Genomic DNA, 18,156 nt, shown 5'->3' on the forward strand with positions numbered 1-18,156 from the left:
GATTAATAGATCTATTTCGGAAAAAGTTGTATTAAACCCCACATTTTAGTGGATTCATCTATTTCATCTTCTACTTATGTCAATTTTTTTATCTGCAGATTTTGAAGCTATGTTATTATTCAGAGATGCATACAGTTTAGCATTTTAAGATCTCCACTTATGATTTTTGTCATTACTAATTCATTCAGATCTGTTTCCATCATCTTTGTTGTTGTTGTTCAGTCACTAAGTCATGTCTGACTCTTTGTGACTCCATGGACTGCAGCACATCAGGCATCCCTGTCCTTAACTATCTCCCAGAGCTTGCTCAGACTCATGTCCAAGGAGTCCATGCTGCCTTCCAACCATCTTATCCTCTGTTGCCCCCTTCTTCTCTTGCCTTCAATCTTTCCAAGCATCAGGGTCTTTTCTAATGAGTTGGCTCTTAACATCAGGTAGTCAAAGTATTGGAGCTTCAGCTTCAACATTAGTCCTTCCAATGAATATTCAGGATTGATTTCCTTTAGGATTGATTGGTTTCATTTCCTTGATGTCCAAGAGACTCTCAAGAGTCTTATCCACCACCACAGTTCAAAAAGTATCGATTCTTCAGCACTCAGGACTCACTTCTTCTGTCCAACTTTCCCATCACCTTGGGCTTCCCTGGTGGCTCAACTGGTAAAGAATCTGCCTTCAGTGAGGGAGACCTGGATTTAATCCCTGGATTGGAAAGATCCCCTGGAGAAGGGAAAGACTACCCACTCCAGTATTCTAGCCTGGAGAAATCCATGGACTGTATAGTCCCTGGATAGCAAAGAATCAGACATGACTGAGTGACTTTCACTTTCACTTTATTTTGTACTATTTGTCTTTTTTCTCTTTCATTTTTTTCATTTCTGTTTTCTTACTTTCAGTTGAATTGACTCGTTTTGTTTGTTTCACTTTTTCTTTTATTGCTTGGAAATTATATTTTTCATTTCTAGTCTTTCTTTCCACACCCCACACTCATACTCACACACACATACTCACACACACATATATATATGTTACTAGACATTGTTATGCATATTTAAGCTTAGAAAAGCCCAAATCAGGTCAAACAAGATACAGACTCAAATCAGTTCTGGTTCTATGATTTTTTGTTTATCTGATTCTCACTTCAGGGCTTTTATTGTCATATGCTTGTGATTCCTGAATGTGAACAAATGCTCCTTAGATATTCTGTATGGGAATTTTGAGGCTAATTTAAAAGTGAGTTCTTCATGCAAGAATATAAAGCATATTTTGTCAAGCAAACACAAGCTTCAACTTACCACTTCTCTACATTTTTTTCTTACCTGTCCTTTCTGGACTCTTAGTTTTCTAAATTTCAAGAACAACTAACTATGTTTAAATAGTTTGTATATCTTATTCAGAATTTTGAAAGTGAAAGTCACTCAGTTGTGTCTAACTCTTTGTGACCTCATGGACTATACAGTCCATGGAATTCTGCAGGCCAGAACACCAAAGGGGGTAGCCATTCCCTTTTCCAGGGGATTTTTCCAACCCAGGGATTGAACCCAGGTCTCCCACATTGCAGGTGGATTCTTTACCAGCTAAGCCACCAAGGAAGCCCAGGATTTTAAAGTCTAAAGTACATCTAGCTTGTCATAATGCTAGAAAGGGGGATTAATCTGTAATTTTGTTCTGAAGCACTCATTAAGGATTTCAGATTATTATGAGATAAAAAATAACAAGAGTTTTCATATGGATTCTTTTATTCTCTAATATACAATATTATATACAGTAAATATTATCTATAGAGTTTTCTCTATCCTCTGCTATTGAGCTTTTTTTTCTCTCTTTTGTTTCTAGTATTTGAGCAGTGATGAAATCTACCATTTTAGAAGAGGAAAACAAAAGAACAGATTATAACCTGGCCAAGCTCTGATAAATAACTCCAAGAGAGACATTTCTTGTATTAATCAGACAATTGGCATTCTTTTATGATTCAAGTCACTGAAAGCCAACATATTTTTTTTTCTTTTCTCTAGGGAAACACTAGAAAATGATTAAGCAGACATAATTTATGTGTATGTGACTGGAGAGAGAGAGAGAGACCAACTTCCTTCCCTTTATTAAATATGTAGAAATTGTCTTTTTGAAGGGAGTGGCCAGAACCTTCAAGGACCATGCATCAGAGCAATCAAATTCCATCTCTTTCAGATCAAGAACAGAGTTTAAACATGAGAAAATATCTAGAAACCTTTCAGTTTGCAAGGTAATCTGAGTATCTCTAGGAACAATCATCCTCAAGATATTTCTATGAGCAGCAATAAACTGCCCTCACTTCCACTGAGACCATGGATCATAACTGTAGTCGCTTGTGGCATTGTTTTCTTGTCAACCGAGAAGCTTCTTACAGAAGCTGAAGACAAGGGTAACATCATGGAGAAGCAAAGCTGGGAAATTGGAAAACAAAGACCAGATGATGATATTCAATCCCTCATGCCTAAACTGAGCACTGCAGGTGGCTAGTTAGTTTCACTAAGCAATTCAGTCCCTTCTCTTTATTAAATTTCTATTTTGATTTTTTTGTTTTAAAACAAAATCAGTCATGCTAAGAATTATTATTTCATAGTCATTCAACCACGATATATATATATGTGTGTGTGCATGTGTGAGTGTGTTAATCATTAGTCATATATATACATGTATATATACATATACCCTATATTACCGGTAAATATGCAAACACAAGCAAAACTATAAATACCAGTATGTATATGAATAAGCATAGTTTTTTTTTCTTTTGAATGAATTTAAATCATTTACCCTAGATTTTTATATATTACAAAGAGTGCCGCAAAACTTATATCACCAAATAGAGCACTGATATTTGATGGTGGCCAAGCACTGCAGAGTAATCAGAAAAGAAGTAGACAATGAGATAGTAGTGGAAGGAGAAGCCAGTCTGTCATAACTAGCTTCTTGAGTTTAGGTTATTTACTAATATTCTTTGAATTTTATGCTAATTTAAAGATGAAATTTTTTTAACTGTCAAAATGATGAATCATTGCAATACTTGGAATTGTGTATGGAAAGAGATGCCACCTTCATATCTGCCACAGTGAACACACATGCTGTAAAATAAGAAAGTATCAGCAAATGCAGCCTGTACATGTCACCCACAACTAGCTCAACACTTATGTCTACAACTTAAAGAATGGCATGATATCTGAATTGTTATGAGGATCATTCAAAAGGAACCAGTACGGTTTGGCTTAGAAAAAGAGAAAATATAGGGGAATATATTATTTCAAATATTTGACTTCAGTTTCTCAGTATAAAGATAGAAGTCGCTCAGTTGTCTCCAACTCTTCACCACCCCATGGACTTTAGCCTGCCAGGCTCCTCCATCCATGGGATTTTCCAGTCAAGAATACCAGAGTGGGTTGATATTTCCTTCTCCATTCTCAATATAAAAGAAACTATAATCAGTTGTTGGAAATGAAAGTCAAATTTTGACTTCATAAAAAGGAGAATTTTTTAGCAATGAATGTTTAGTAATGAGACAAGATGTTTCTTTACTGAATTTACTTATAGGAAGGTAGATTGTTTTAGGAACACACCATGTGAGAACAATAAAAGAAAGAATATGTACTCTGTGTCTGACATCATGATAATCACTTTCAAGAATGTAACATCACAGGGGATTAGAATATATTCTTGCACATGGTAGGCTTGAAGTTCTGGATGCACTTTAAACTCATTTATCCCTATAAGACAAGCCTATGCCAGTTAACTCACACACACATGCTTTCCAGTTAGCGCTCTGTCAGAAGGTTTACTATAAAGCCCTATTTCTAAACCTTGTCTGTCACACTACAGGGGGTAGGGGCTGTTAAGTAAAACTGAGTCACCTGAGTGTCAGCTTCAGTATATTTCTTTTATTCTGAAATTTTATCAAGTCATTTGTGAAAAGCTGCAGGAAAAGAAGTCTACTAGGAGAAAATGATATATTGTAAAGCATTAAAGTCAAGTTTAAAAGTAAATATTATTCATGTTAAATAAAATTACAAGATATAATTTTTATCACAAATTCAAGATGATCTCATTTTTATTTTCTTAATTGAAAATCAAGAGATTCAAAAACTCCAAAAAAAAAAAAAGAAACCACAAATTTTAGCCTAATCTACAGATTTTTGACAAAAAGGAATAATCTCTTTACGTAAACTTGAATAATATTTCTAGGCCAAGTTTAGTAAAGCAAAATGTAAATACTGCTATTTCATTTGGAAGTATAACTTTAGACCCAGAAGAGTGATAAAGAAAATATTATCCTAATTCTAGTCATTTGGTGAAGTTAAAGCTGAATGATAACTTTAGTACATTATTTCCCCAAAACATCATTCTTATCCAAGCCCTAATTATCCTGATTATTATCTCAGCATCTTCTCATCCCCACCTAATTGACACACAGAAAAATAACTTCTAGTAACAGTACTTTACCATATTGCCCTGCTGTTTAAAAACACTAGAGTACCTCCTTATTGTACACAGTGGGCCTCCAATCTGCATACTGTGAGCACAGAGTTGCTATAAAAGATTATTTTAAATGTTAGAAGAAAGGTTTTATCTGAGCAGTATTATGAAGCTACAAGGTTATAGCTTCATTTTCTCTCTCCTTCACTCACAACATTCATATCCTGTCTCCAGGATTCCCTCCCCTCACTTGGTGCCATTTCAAACCATCAATAATGAAGCTTCCAGTGCTGCACATCTCCTGTTTACTCTGCACTGTAACTAGGACACGGGGTCCCTGAACAGTAGACTGAGTAAGGTAGAGTCAGTAACTAAAGACGTCATGTGCACGACCCCTTCAGTCCTTACTTTACTGGATGGACAAGTGTAGGCATCAGTTTGTTAGAGATGCTAGAAAGGGAGGGGGAGGACGGTGCTGAATTATCATCTGAGGAGACCTCAGGAATAGAAATGAAAAATTTTCTAAATAATCTATTTTTATTCCAAAAGTAAAACAATACTCATTGTAACAAATCTGTACCAGGTCACAGGGATACTAGGAGGAACAAAGAAAAAAGCTATTGCAGAGTTTTTAAGTAGGTTCCAAGATATTGTCAGAGTTTTCTTTTATTCTCTCTAGGTTTATGAAGACTTTGAATGGGTAGTTGCTATTTAAAGTATTTTTAAATATTAGAATAATGGTAGTCAAACAAGAGATGGCAAGAGTAAATGTTGACATTCTAGGAATCAGCAAACTCAAATGGACGGGAATGGGTAAATTTAACTCAGATGACCATTATATCTACTACTGCGGGCAGGAATCCCTCAGAAGAAATGGAGTAGCCATCATGGTCAACAAAAGAGTCCGAAATGCAGTACTTGGATGCAACCTCAAAAACGACAGAATGATCTCTATTCGTTTCCAAGGCAAACCATTCAATATCACAGTAATCCAAGTCTATGCCCCAACCAGTAACGCTGAAGCTGAAGTTGAATGGTTCTATGAAGACCTACAAGATCTTTTAGAACTAACACCCAAAAAAGATGTCGTTTTCATTATAGGGGACTGGACTGCAAAAGTAGGAAGTCAAGAACCACCTGGAGTAACAGGCAAATTTGGCCTTGGAATACGGAATGAAGCAGGGCAAAGACTAATAGAGTTTTGCCAAGAAAATGCACTGGTCATAGCAAACACCCTCTTCCAAAAACACAAGAGAAGACTCTATACATGGACTTCACCAGATGGTCAACACCAAAATCAGACTGATTATATTCTTTGCAGCCAAAGATGGAGAAGCTCTAAACAGTCAGCAAAAACAAGACCAGGAGCTGACTGTGGCTCAGATCATGAACTCTTTATTGCCAAATTCAGACTGAAATTGAAGAAAGTAGGGAAAACCACTAGACCATTCAGGTATGACCTAAATCAAATATCTTATGATTATACAGTGGAAGTGAGAAATAGATTTAAGGGCCTAGATCTGATAGATAGAGTGCCTGAACTATGGAATGAGGTTTGTGACATTGTACAGGAGACAGGGATCAAGACCGTCCACATGGAAAAGAAATGCAAAAAAGAAAAATGGCTGTCTGGGGAGGCCTTACAATAGCTGTGAAAAGAAGAGAAGCAAAAAGCAAAGGAGAAAAGGAAAGATATAAACATCTGAATGCAGAGTTCCAAAGAATAGCAAGAAGAGGTAAGAAAGCCTTCTTCAGCGATCAATGCAAAGAAATAGAGGAAAACAACAGAATGGGAAAGACTAGAGATCTCTTCAAGAAAATTAGAGATACCAAGGGAACATTTCATGCAAAGATGGGTTCGATAAAGGACAGAAAAGGTATGGACTTAACAGAATCAGAAGATATTAAGAAGAGATGGCAAGAATACACAGAAGAACTGTACAAAAAAGATCTTCACGACCCAGATAATCACAATGGTGTGATCACTGACCTAGAGCCAGACATCCTGGAATGTGAAGTCAAGTGGGCCCTAGAAAGCATCACTGAAAACAAAGCTAGTGGAGGTGATGGAATTCCAGTTGAGCTATTTCAAATCCTGAAAGATGATGCTGTGAAAGTGCTGCACTCAATATGCCAGCAAATTTGGAAAACTCAGCAGTGGCCACAGGACTGGAAAAGGTCAGTTTTCATTCCAATCCCAAAGAAAGGCAATGCCAAAGAATGCTCAAACTACCCCACAATTGCACTCATCTCACACGCTAGTAAAGTAATGCTCAAAATTCTCCAAGCCAGGCTTCAGCAATATGTGAACCATGAACTTCCTGATGTTCAAGCTGGTTTTAGAAAAGGCAGAGGAACCAGAGATCAAATTGCCAACATCTGCTGGATCATGGAAAATGTAAGAGAGTTCCAGAAAAAAGTCTATTTCTGCTTTATTGACTATGCCAAAGCCATTGACTGTGTGGATCACAATAAACTGTGGAAAATTCTGAAAGAGATGGGAATACCAGACCACCTGACCTGACTCTTGAGAAATTTGTATACAGGTCAGGAAGCAACAGTTAGAACAGGACATGGAACAACAGACTGGTTCCAAATAGGAAAAGGAGTACGTCAAGGCTGTATATTGTCACCCTGCATATTTAACTTCTATGCAGAGTACATCTTGAGAAACGCTGGGCTGTAAGAACCACAAGCTGGAATCAAGATTGCTGGGAGAAATCTCAGTAACCTCAAATATGCAGATGACACCACCCATATGGCAGAAAGTGAAGAGGAACTAAAAAGCCTCTTGATGAAAGTGAAAGTGGAGAGTGAAAAAGTTGGCTTAAAGCTCAACATTCAGAACACTAATATCATGGCATCTGGTCCCATCACTTCATGGGAAATAGATGGGGAAACAGTGGAAACAGTGTCAGACTTTATTTTTTTGGGCTCCAAAATCACTGCAGATGGTGACTGCAGCCATGAAATTAAAAGACGCTTACTCCTTGGAAGGAAAGTTATGACCAACCTAGATAGCATATTCAAAAGCAGAGACATTACTTTGCCAACAAAGGTTCGTCTAGTCAAGGCTATGGTTTTTCCTGTGGTCATGGATGGATGTGAGAGTTGGACTGTGAAGAAGGCTGAACGCTGAAAAATTGATGCTTTTGAACTGTGGTGTTGGAGAAGACTCTTGAGAGTCCCTTGGACTGCAAGGAGATCCAACCAATCCATTCTGAAGGAGATCAGCCCTGGGATTTCTTTGGAAGGAATGATGCTAAAGCTGAAACTCCAGTACTTTGGCCACCTCATGTGAAGAGTTGACTCATTGGAAAAGACTCTGATGCTGGGAGGGATTGGGGGCAGGAGGAGAAGGGGACGACAGAGGATGAGATGGCTGGATGGCATCACTGACTTGATAGACGTGAGTCTGGGTGAACTCCGGGGGTTGGTGATGGATAGAGAGGCCTGGCGTGCTGCAATTCATGGGGTCGCAAAGAGTTGGACAGGACTGAGGGACTGAACTGAACTGAACTGAATGACTAATGTCATTGAATAGATTTTTGATAACAATATTGTCTACAAAGCACCATTTCTCAATAAAGCCAAGTGAGTTGCCCAGGGCAAAGATTATTTTAAATAGTAGATTATTTAGAAATGTGAATTCAGGAAATATGGACAATATTTACAATAAAGTTTTGGTCTAATTTGCAAAAAGAAAACAAACCAAAAGATGCAGAAAATAACTTACTTAAATGTCTTTGTGACTGATACTTTAAGTTTGCATTCAAATAGTAAAATCAATTTTTGTTATCTATAATTTTTAACTGAAAAATTATCTATAATTTTTAATCTAAGAGCTCTTTGTTATTTTCATTCTTTCTTTGTTTTCTCATTCTTTTGAATGAATTTGATTCATTCCTTTCTTTTCCTAAATTCTATCCAGTGCTTTCCTCCCTGCCCCACAATAAATTGTGCAGTCATTTATTTTAACCTATTTCTTCTCTTCCACGTGACTAGTTTCTTCTTTGTTTGCCTCACATTGGCTTTCAGCTCACATTTCAAGATAGCCTTCTGGGTTGCCATACCTGAGATCTCTGTGAGAGCCCCCCAGACCGCAAATCTCTAGGAAACCCATGTTTCTGGGAGCAGCCTCACCTCTGGGATAAGCAGGGGGTGGGCTAGTCTGGAAAAGTGTTCCATCAAAAGCCCACATTTGTCTCTATTGTTCTGGTGTCTCGCCTAACAGGGATTTGTTGTTGCCTAATTAATCTTTTTAGTTTTTTAAGGAAAAGCCTCTACAGGATGTTTGCTAGCTGTTGGGGAAGACTTTCCCCGCTGGAGGGTGTGAAGTGGAGTTGGGACCAGCAACTTGTCTCCGTGGCTGCCACTTCCTCATCCATTCATCCGTCATCACTCTTCTCCTCAAAAAGGTATGGAATCATCAAATCACCCTTGTTCTCTAAATTCCCTTCCTCTGTTGATCCTATGACTTTATTTCATTTTATGCATATAAAAGGAATGATTTCAGAGGGATGGGATGGGGAGGGAGGTGGGAGGGGGGTTCAGGATGGGGAACACATGTAAACCCATGGCTGATTCATGTCAATGTATGGCAAAACCCACTACAATACTGAAAAGTAATTAGCTTCCAATTAAAATAAATAAATTGAAATTTTAAAAATTAAATAAATAAAAATAAAATTTAAAAAAAAAAAAAAAAAAAGGAATGATTTCAGTAAGCCCAGACTCTTGCATCTTCCCATACAAAGAAAAGCACTAAATTCCTTAACTTCAGATATCTGGTTTTCCTTAATTAACAATAATCTTTTGAAGTTCAGTCTACCTATCCCTTGTTGGAAAACTTCTAAGTAACCTACTCCTTCCCCTGCCTCCTGGAACAGTTCTCTCAGGGTTACCTGAGAAGCTGTCCACCAGGCTTAAAGTCCTAAAATTCCTTTCAAATAAAACATAATTCTCAATTTTTAGGTTTTGACCATTTTTTTAAGTTGACACTCCCTGGGTCCACCAAGACCAGCAGCATTACTGTATAATGCAACTACTTTGGCATGTCATATGTCAAAGTTCAGGCTTCCCTGGTGGCTCAGATGGTAAAGAATCCGCCTGCAATTTAGGAGACCTGGGTTCGATCCCTAGGTAGGGAATATCCCCTGAAGGAGGGCATGGAAACCCACTCCAGTATTCTTGCCTGGAGAATCTCCATGGACAGAAGAGTCTGATGGCCTACAGTCCATGGGGGTCACAAAGAGTCAGACATGACTGAGCGACTAAGCACAGCACGGCATGTCAAAGTTCAATCTTACAAAAACGAGCAGTTAACTCACAATGGAGAAAATTTTACCCACCAAAATCCCAGGGCTTCCAGTTCAGTGATGAGGAGTGGTCCACATTTCTCAAAGGATCTTAGAAGGGTCTCCTACCAACAACCAGGGAAAGTGCTGGAACGTGAACAAATGGAATTATCAAAACTGTGGAAGGCTATATCTTCCTTCCACAGTGTGTGATGACCCCTCTTGGCCACCTTGAACCTTGAGAACGTTTGTGTGATCTGGTGTTTGGGAGAAAATGGAAAGTCAGCTCTAACATCTCACTGTAATGTCAGATCCACAGTGTCTCACAAGTGAAGACAAAGGGAAAACAAGAGGACATGAGCCATGGAGGACACGGGAGGCCCTGAAGCTGCCGGGGGCTGTGGGGCTGGAGATCAAGACCCCGCACTTGGATCACCAGGAGCAGGAGATTCCCCATCGGTGACACAGGCTGGTTACCACACAGTACAAAACTGTGATGGGTCAGATAATGCTACTGATCAAGACCCACACTGTCAAAAAGTGCAGAGAAGTAGCAAGACAACATGGTGTCCCCACAAGGCAGAAACTCAGTGACAAAGTGGTTTTAGGCATATTTGCAATGAAAGAACTGAAATGATACAATGGTACCCATGGGTATCCCTTCCTTCAGTCTGAGCCCAGAGATGGCAACACATCCTTCCAGGCCAAGAAGGAAGGAAAGATGTCTGCCCATCACCCCTACTGCTGAATGACTAGTCACTCCTCGGTGTCCTTTGGAAAGTTCAGTGGTACTGATCTCAATGAGACAGCAGTGAGCAGTGGCGTGAAGTGAGATCTTAATTTCTGCCCAGAAATCGAAATTGGGTAGCCTGGATGAAAACCAGGAATCCTAGCCACCAGACCAGCAAGAGTTAGAGGCTAGAAGCTATTTTTCCTTGGATTTTTATTGTTGTTCAGCCACTAAGTCATTTCCAACCCTGAGACCCCATGAACTGCAGCATGCCAGGCTTCCCTGTCCTTCACCATCTCCCGGAGTTTGCTCAAACTCATGTCCATTGAGTCAATGATGCCATCCAACCATCTCATCCTCTGCTGTCCCCTTCTCCTCCTGCTTTCGATCTTCCCCAGCTCAGGGTCTTTTCCAGTGAGTCAGCTCTTCGCATCTGGTGGCCAAAGTATTGGAGCTTCAACACCAGTCTTTCCAATGAATGCTCAGGATTGGTTTCCTTTAGAATTGACTGCTGTAGTGAAAAATTCATTTATCATGGAGGCAGAAGCTATAAAGGCAAGCATTAAGTATATTATTAGAGACATAGTATAAAACAAGTGGGAGAGCACACAGAGAAACAGTTTATTTAGTTAAGACAAAAGCAAGGCAAAGATGCACACCCAGAGAGAAAGGGTATGAGCGTAGTGAGTGTAGGAGTGTTGTAAAAAGAGATGGTTAAGTCATTTTATAGGTCAGTTCTTCCTGGTCTTTGTCTTCCTTCATGCTAATTAGCTGAGGTTTTTTCCCACACCTGACCTAACCTAGGACTCTCCCCTGGGTACACACACACCCTTCAGCAAAGATGGATCTTGAAGTGAAGGCTTCTGGGAGAAACAAGGCTCATTATGGCCTGGAATTATCCCTTGACTTTTGACCCACAAGGAGCCTTTTTGTGCATGTTTAGTGTCTCCCTTGTTCCCAGAAAAAGGGAGAGGGAGATCCGTTAATCCTTTACTCAAACAGGGTTTTGCCTCTTTGTCCTTGCCATGACTATTACCTTGACCATTGCCATGATATTACCTTAAGGTGTTTACAAGAGACAAACATTGGCTATTTACCCTGTTTCTGTTGTGAATTCCATTTTAGAGGGCAAACAGACGGCTGATTGTAAATACCTTAACTGGAGTCCACCTATCTCTTAAATCAGAAAATGCCAACAGTTTAAGTATCCAGTCTGAAGCCCACTTCTTCGTGCCGCATGAAGTGCAAACAGGTTGTAAATGTCTAACCTGGAGCCCATCTATCTCCTGTCTCAGTATAACCTTTACCACAGAGAATATAAGTCATGACCCTGAGTGCCCCAGGGATGTGGGTCAGAGAAGCTACAGTCTGGATCTCTATAGCACCATTGGTTGCATTTTCTATTCAAGTCAACCTTGAAATTGCTCAGAAGTCCAGCTGCATTAAACAAGGCCATATTGCTCTTAGGAATTAATTAAAATATAGGTATATGTAATATAGTATATGTAGTTAATATTTTAATTAAATATATGTATATATCTATTTTATAATTATGTAATTATAAATATTTATTTAATATATACTTTATCTTATACATATAAAGACAGTTCACTCAGATTTACCATTACTTGTGCTTCATTACATCATGTGGACAAAGGTTCATTTTTTTAGATAAACACAAGGTCTTACTGTATAGCACAGGGAACTATATTTGGTACCCTGTAATAACCTATATGGAAAAGAATATGACAATGAATATATAAAATAATATATATATACATATAACTGAATAATTTGCTGTATGCCAGAAACTAACACAACATTGAAAATGAACTATACCTCAATAAAAACTTTCCTTGAATGATCCATTTCTCTAACTGCTTTTCTCTTAACAAGAGTTCTCCTGGGTTTTCCCAGGAGGGGATCTTGGAGGACATCCCGGTTGCTCCTCTCAATATTGAGGTGCTGACAGGGACCCACAGGCTGTGTCTCTGAGGCCACTCGGTCTCAGGGAAGACGCGGACTCAGAGGAGGACACAGACTTCTCTCTCTGCCCAAGTTCCAGCCCCCAGCTTGCTTCCTTGCGTGGCCCTTAAATCACCCACTTTGGTCAGAAAAACATCAGACACGTTTTTCTTCAACATTATGAGTTACATAAGTAAATGTTTGGGGGAAAACAACGACACGTTTTGGAGGAGAGGAAACTCTTTTAATCACTAATTAGAGTGGTCTGTAATGAAGAATGATTTGATGGCATTTTGTTTTATAGCCTGAGTATTTACACTTTTATTGGCTCCACAAACACCTGGAGTAAAAAGCATTGCTTTCATGTTGTTAAAAAAACATATTGTTCTCTTGTTATTGTTGAATGTAAATGACAACCTGATAGATTGGATGTAGCAAATATTGATTTAGTGCTGGCCAAATGAATGCAAGCATGTCCCAGATATTTGCACTGTGCGATTGAAAATTAAATCAAAAGCTCATCATAATAAACAGTAGCAGGAACATCAGAAAACTTTTCACACAGTGAGCTTTCCTACAGACCATTCCTGTTACAAAAAGACTAATTTCACCAAGGCAAAAGTCTTTACTACTTCTGATATATAAAATTCTTTTAAATGTCATCTAGGGATTCTGAGGTTAATGAAGCAATTTTAGAAAATGGCCATTGTGGAGCTGTAGGTTCACACTGAGGTTTCTAAGATTCTGGGCAACATAAAGAATAGTTTTATGTCCATAAATATTCCATTGCCTTTGAATGAGATGGGGAAGGAACTCAAGCAGAACTTTGGGAAGATTCTAGTTCACATTCCAAACAAGAGGGGAAGGTCTTAGCTATCTGAAATAGTATTTTGGTTGTGTTTTTTTTTTTTTTTTTCATTTTCTGTAAATGCCAGTTACAATCACTGTTTGAAGACCACATACTATGACTAAATCAAAGATATAAAGTACTAAAAAATGTTTTTTGTCTTAGATATTTTAGATGATATAATATTATAAAGATTTATCATTACAGCAGATCAAAATAAATTCATAATTAATGGTAGTGAACCAGAATTATCATCAGTATATAAAGGAATTCATTTATATTTAAGTATTAATATTACATATATCCATTTATCCTGGCAGATAGAGACAAGAAAGATTGAAAGTTTGCACAGATATAAAGAAAGGAGACAGGTGAGAGAGATGGAGAAGAAATACTCATATTAATGGCTTTCTTTAGAAAGAGGAAAAAGCTTACAAGTAGATTTGGTTGGCAGATAGTAGTCAAGGTGCCATCAGAGAAGCCAGGTGAAATATTAATATTTTTTTAACTGGGTGAATAACTTTCTGTGTGTTTTGCAAAGCCAAGGGAATACTTTGATTTCAAATTCTAAGTCTAGGGATATGGCCTAGATGGTGATGCTTTTCCCTGGACTCTACCAATCTCAGCACCAAGAGCACTGCATCCTGGGAAACTCCCTGATCCTATGCAAATGAGGCCATTAGTCTCTTTCTCAGAGTATGTCCATATCAGCTTCAAATGGTAAAAGCAGGGGACCCAGTTGCTGCTTTACAATGGACTCCAGTCACCCCCTGGATTTAATACCCTCTTCACTATGTACCTGCTCAATGACCTTGAACACTATATCTCTGAGGTTCAATTCCATTGTCTGTTAAAGGCAGATAATTCCTAAACTAATAAGTGTAAATGGTCATAAAATGATGTATATGAAGCAGTCTGAAATATACAGCCTTTTCATTCTCTACCAAACTCCAGCTGAAACATAACAGATGTTCTCACACACACACACACAAAAAAAAGTGTCAAAATCAGGCTTAAAACTGAAGCTGCTCAAAACCTATTTTTTCCATATATCCACGCTCAAGTAAACACAGATGACAGAAAATCACCCCTCTTTTCCAATAGTCCTGCAAGAATAGAAAGCAGAGCCTACAAACAAGGTGAGTGGCCGATTCAATACTGATCAGTGATACTGACACTGTATGCCAATTCTTCACATCTCAGACTGGCTGTTCCTTCTGTTCAGGATTTCATGTTTAAAATGCAAGAACAAAATAGAGATATGTCTCAACCCAACCACAGTGATTCAGGCCAGACTGCTCTTCCACAGTTGTTTTATTGAATGAGAGAAGAAGGGTAGGAAAGTATATTTAGCCGGAGTCCTTCCATCTTGGTCTTTTAATCATCTTTATCTTCTTAATGTACAATAGAGGAAGGGGCTTGAAAAGCAGAGTGTTGTTCATTTTAAGAAATATTAATGGCAACCAGGTGCAAAGGAAAAAAGGAAACATTCTCTACGCTGAGAATCTAAAGGAATAATCTCTTGTTCATAAAAATGATTCCCCCTTGTTATTGAGCTGACAGTTCCCTGGGGACCCATTCTTAGTGGCAGCCCAGTTCATGGGGGTTAAATCACTAAATTTTATGTGTCCTCAGCTCATTTTCATAATTACAATATCTCTGAATAAGAACAGAAAGGCTCTTGTGCCCATAAGACAAGTTTGCATGCATAGCGATTATGCTTTTTATGCATTTGGGGGAAGATTTCTGCTGATTGCCAACACTACCTTAATGATTACTGTCACTAAATACACAGGTAAAGTGATTGTGTGTCCTGAACATGAAATCAGTAGTAGAAATAGATAATTGTTTATATATAATCTTATTACTTTTGACTTTTAAAATGAATGTAAACTTCAAAATTCTGATAATAATTAGGTTTTTGCACCAGTTTTGAATAACTTTTACAAATGCTCTTTTCCTAGTCCATATCTTTTCATTTATGGAAAATTGGAAAAGGTTCTACACATCTCTTTCTTCAAGAAAAACATCATTTGAAACTGGAAATAATCAGTTTTATTCTCTGTTTAACATCTTGAGCAGGATTACATTGCTATGGGATATGTTAGTATTTTTTTTTGTATGTTTATTCAGCTATTTTATACCATAAGAAAACTGTATATTCAGTTATGATTCTATGTCTGCTAATATTGAGAATTTATAGAATATCTAGAAGGAATATTATAAATTACCTCTTAGATATTACCTATAAATATATTACAAAAGTTATCACACAATCAGTTCATTATATTACCATGATTGAGAACCCAGCATTTCTGTCATTAAATATATACATTTTCACTAAATTTTCATAACAGTGGCCACTTATTTGGTCGTGATCACCAGTGGTTGTCCTATTTGGGGTTATTTTTTTTTCCCATTCATAATTCACAGCTAACCCAATAGGTATGATGCTATATTGTGAGTGAGAGACTGTCCACAGCTTTTTAAATTGTCATGTCAGCCCTGCCAGGGTAACATACCTCTCCCTTGAAAATTCACTATTCAGAAAAATGTATTGCAATAACTACTCAAAAGGTGAAAATGAATCAGCTCTTTTCATACTTTTGAAAGACTAACAAGATTTTGTAATGTAGATTTAATAGAATGTTTTTGTTTTCCAGTTGCCATGATTAAGTGGCACAGAGCATACAAGATTAATCTAACAAAAATACAATACAGAACATTTTCACAGTAGGAAAAAAAAAACTTTGAAAGACAAAAGTCAGCTACTTTTTCCCAAAGAAATCAAAGCTAGGAAGTTCACTTGTGAATGGAAATGTTTGCATTGCTTTCCAGTGGGGTCCTGACTAGCACCAGGAGGGATGAAATCCCTAGATATGTGAGAGATTTTAAATAAATGCTGTGGGAAATCTGCCTGAACTTCCCTCACATTATGTGCAAACAGACACTATTGCAGGACAATCTTCTCTCACTTTATCCGTGAATATTCCACATCCCCAGGGAACCATGGTAACCTTACCCAGGATCCCATCAGGGCACTTGAAAATGTCCTTCCAAATGACACACACTCATAGTTCAAGTTCCAGTTTAAATTATGCTAATGGGTTCACATGTGCTAAGTCTCTTCAGTTGTGTCCAACTCTTTGCAACCCTACAGACTGTAGTCTGCCAAGCTCCTCTGTTCAAGGGATTCTCCAGGCAAGAATACTGGAGTGGATAGCCATTCCCTCCCCCAGGCGATCTTCCCAATCCAGGGGTCCAACTCCAACCCATGTCTCTTTACATCTCCTGCATTGGCAAGCAGGTTCTTTGCACTAGGAAACCCAAATTATGCTAATACATTTTGAAAAATAAATTTTGCCTTCTATGCCTTTTCTCCCTATTTACAAATCTGTATTATCTAGTCAATCTTCTATCTTATTCACAAAGATTTGCCATTTTAAAAATAAATCATATAAAATACTTTAATAGAATTCTATGTATAAACTTTTTATCTCATCATGAAAATAAAATTCTGATATGAGTAACCAATGACCTAGCAATTACAGTGGCCTACAGATAGAAGGAAATGAAGATTTCTCTGCTTCTGAAGCAATACCCTTATTTATGTGTGCTTCTTACTCTCTTCCCGGGGCTGGACATTTCTGATATGATACTGAAGTCAAACCTGTTTCATCACTGTCAACTATGAGTCATTCATTCCTAAACTAAGTAGACAGAACCTGGGAATTATAGCTCTGTAGGGGCAAAGGGGTATTTAAAGATCACCTATTTGAAGTTCTTCATAAACAAATTGAAACAGTAGGTGAGGCAAATAAAATGGAAAATAATCTTCATGGAAGAAAATGAGGTTTGACGATAATAACAGATTACAATGACCACAGGAGTCATTAGGAGGAGGATCTGGGAGGGACCAGGAATTCCATCAGCCTTTCTAGTTGTGACCATCCTGGAGGCTGAGGTAGGAGCCATAGCACATCACTTCCAGAATTCCCCCCATTTGGAGGGGGGTCTTCCACAGTCAGTCAAAAGACCATGCTCCTCAGGATTTGTCAGAAAAGAAACAGCTGGAGAGAGTGAGGGGAGTGGGAGAGTTCTTATCTAAAATGCAAGTTTCCGGGTCTCAGACCCTGAAAAAATGGTTAAGAGCTAGACTTTAACAAGAACTCCAGGGAATTTCCAGGCACATTAGGTATTAAGGAGTACTGGATTGTGATTCAAGGATTCTGCTGAATTTATAAACTGAGCAACTTATTCCAAACCATGATTTTGTTTTCTTTCATCCCCAAGTTTTATCCATAATGTTGTTCAGTCGCCCAGCTGTGTCTGACTCTTTGTGACTCCAGCAAAGAGCATGTGGACTGCAGTACGCCAGGCCTCTCTATCCCTCACCATCTGCTGAAGTTTTCCCAAGTTCATGCCCATTGTATCAGTGAGTCCATCCAGCCCTATCTTCCTCTGATGCCCTCTTCTCCTCCTCCTCTCAATCTTTCCCAGCATCAGGGACTTTTCCTATGAGTCGGCTGTTCACATCAGGTGACCAAATTACTGGAGCTTCAGCTTCAGCATCAGTCCTTCCAGTGAGTAATCAGGGTTTATTTCCCTTAAGATTGACTGGTTTGGTCTCCTCTCTGTCCAAGACTCTCAGGAGTCTTCTCCAGCACTACAGTTTGAAGATGTGAATTCTTTGGCACTCTGCCTTCTTTATGGTACAGGTCACACAATCGTATGTGACCATTGGGAAGACCATAGCCTTGACTATAGGGACTTTGTCAGCAGAGTAATGACTCTGCTTTTCAACACACTGTATAAGTTTGTCATGGCTTTCCTGCCAAGAAGCAATCATCTTCTGATTTCATGGTTGCAGTCAC

This window comes from Bubalus kerabau, chromosome 16 (genome assembly GCF_029407905.1).
Source record: "Bubalus kerabau isolate K-KA32 ecotype Philippines breed swamp buffalo chromosome 16, PCC_UOA_SB_1v2, whole genome shotgun sequence".
NCBI lineage: Eukaryota > Metazoa > Chordata > Mammalia > Artiodactyla > Bovidae > Bubalus > Bubalus kerabau.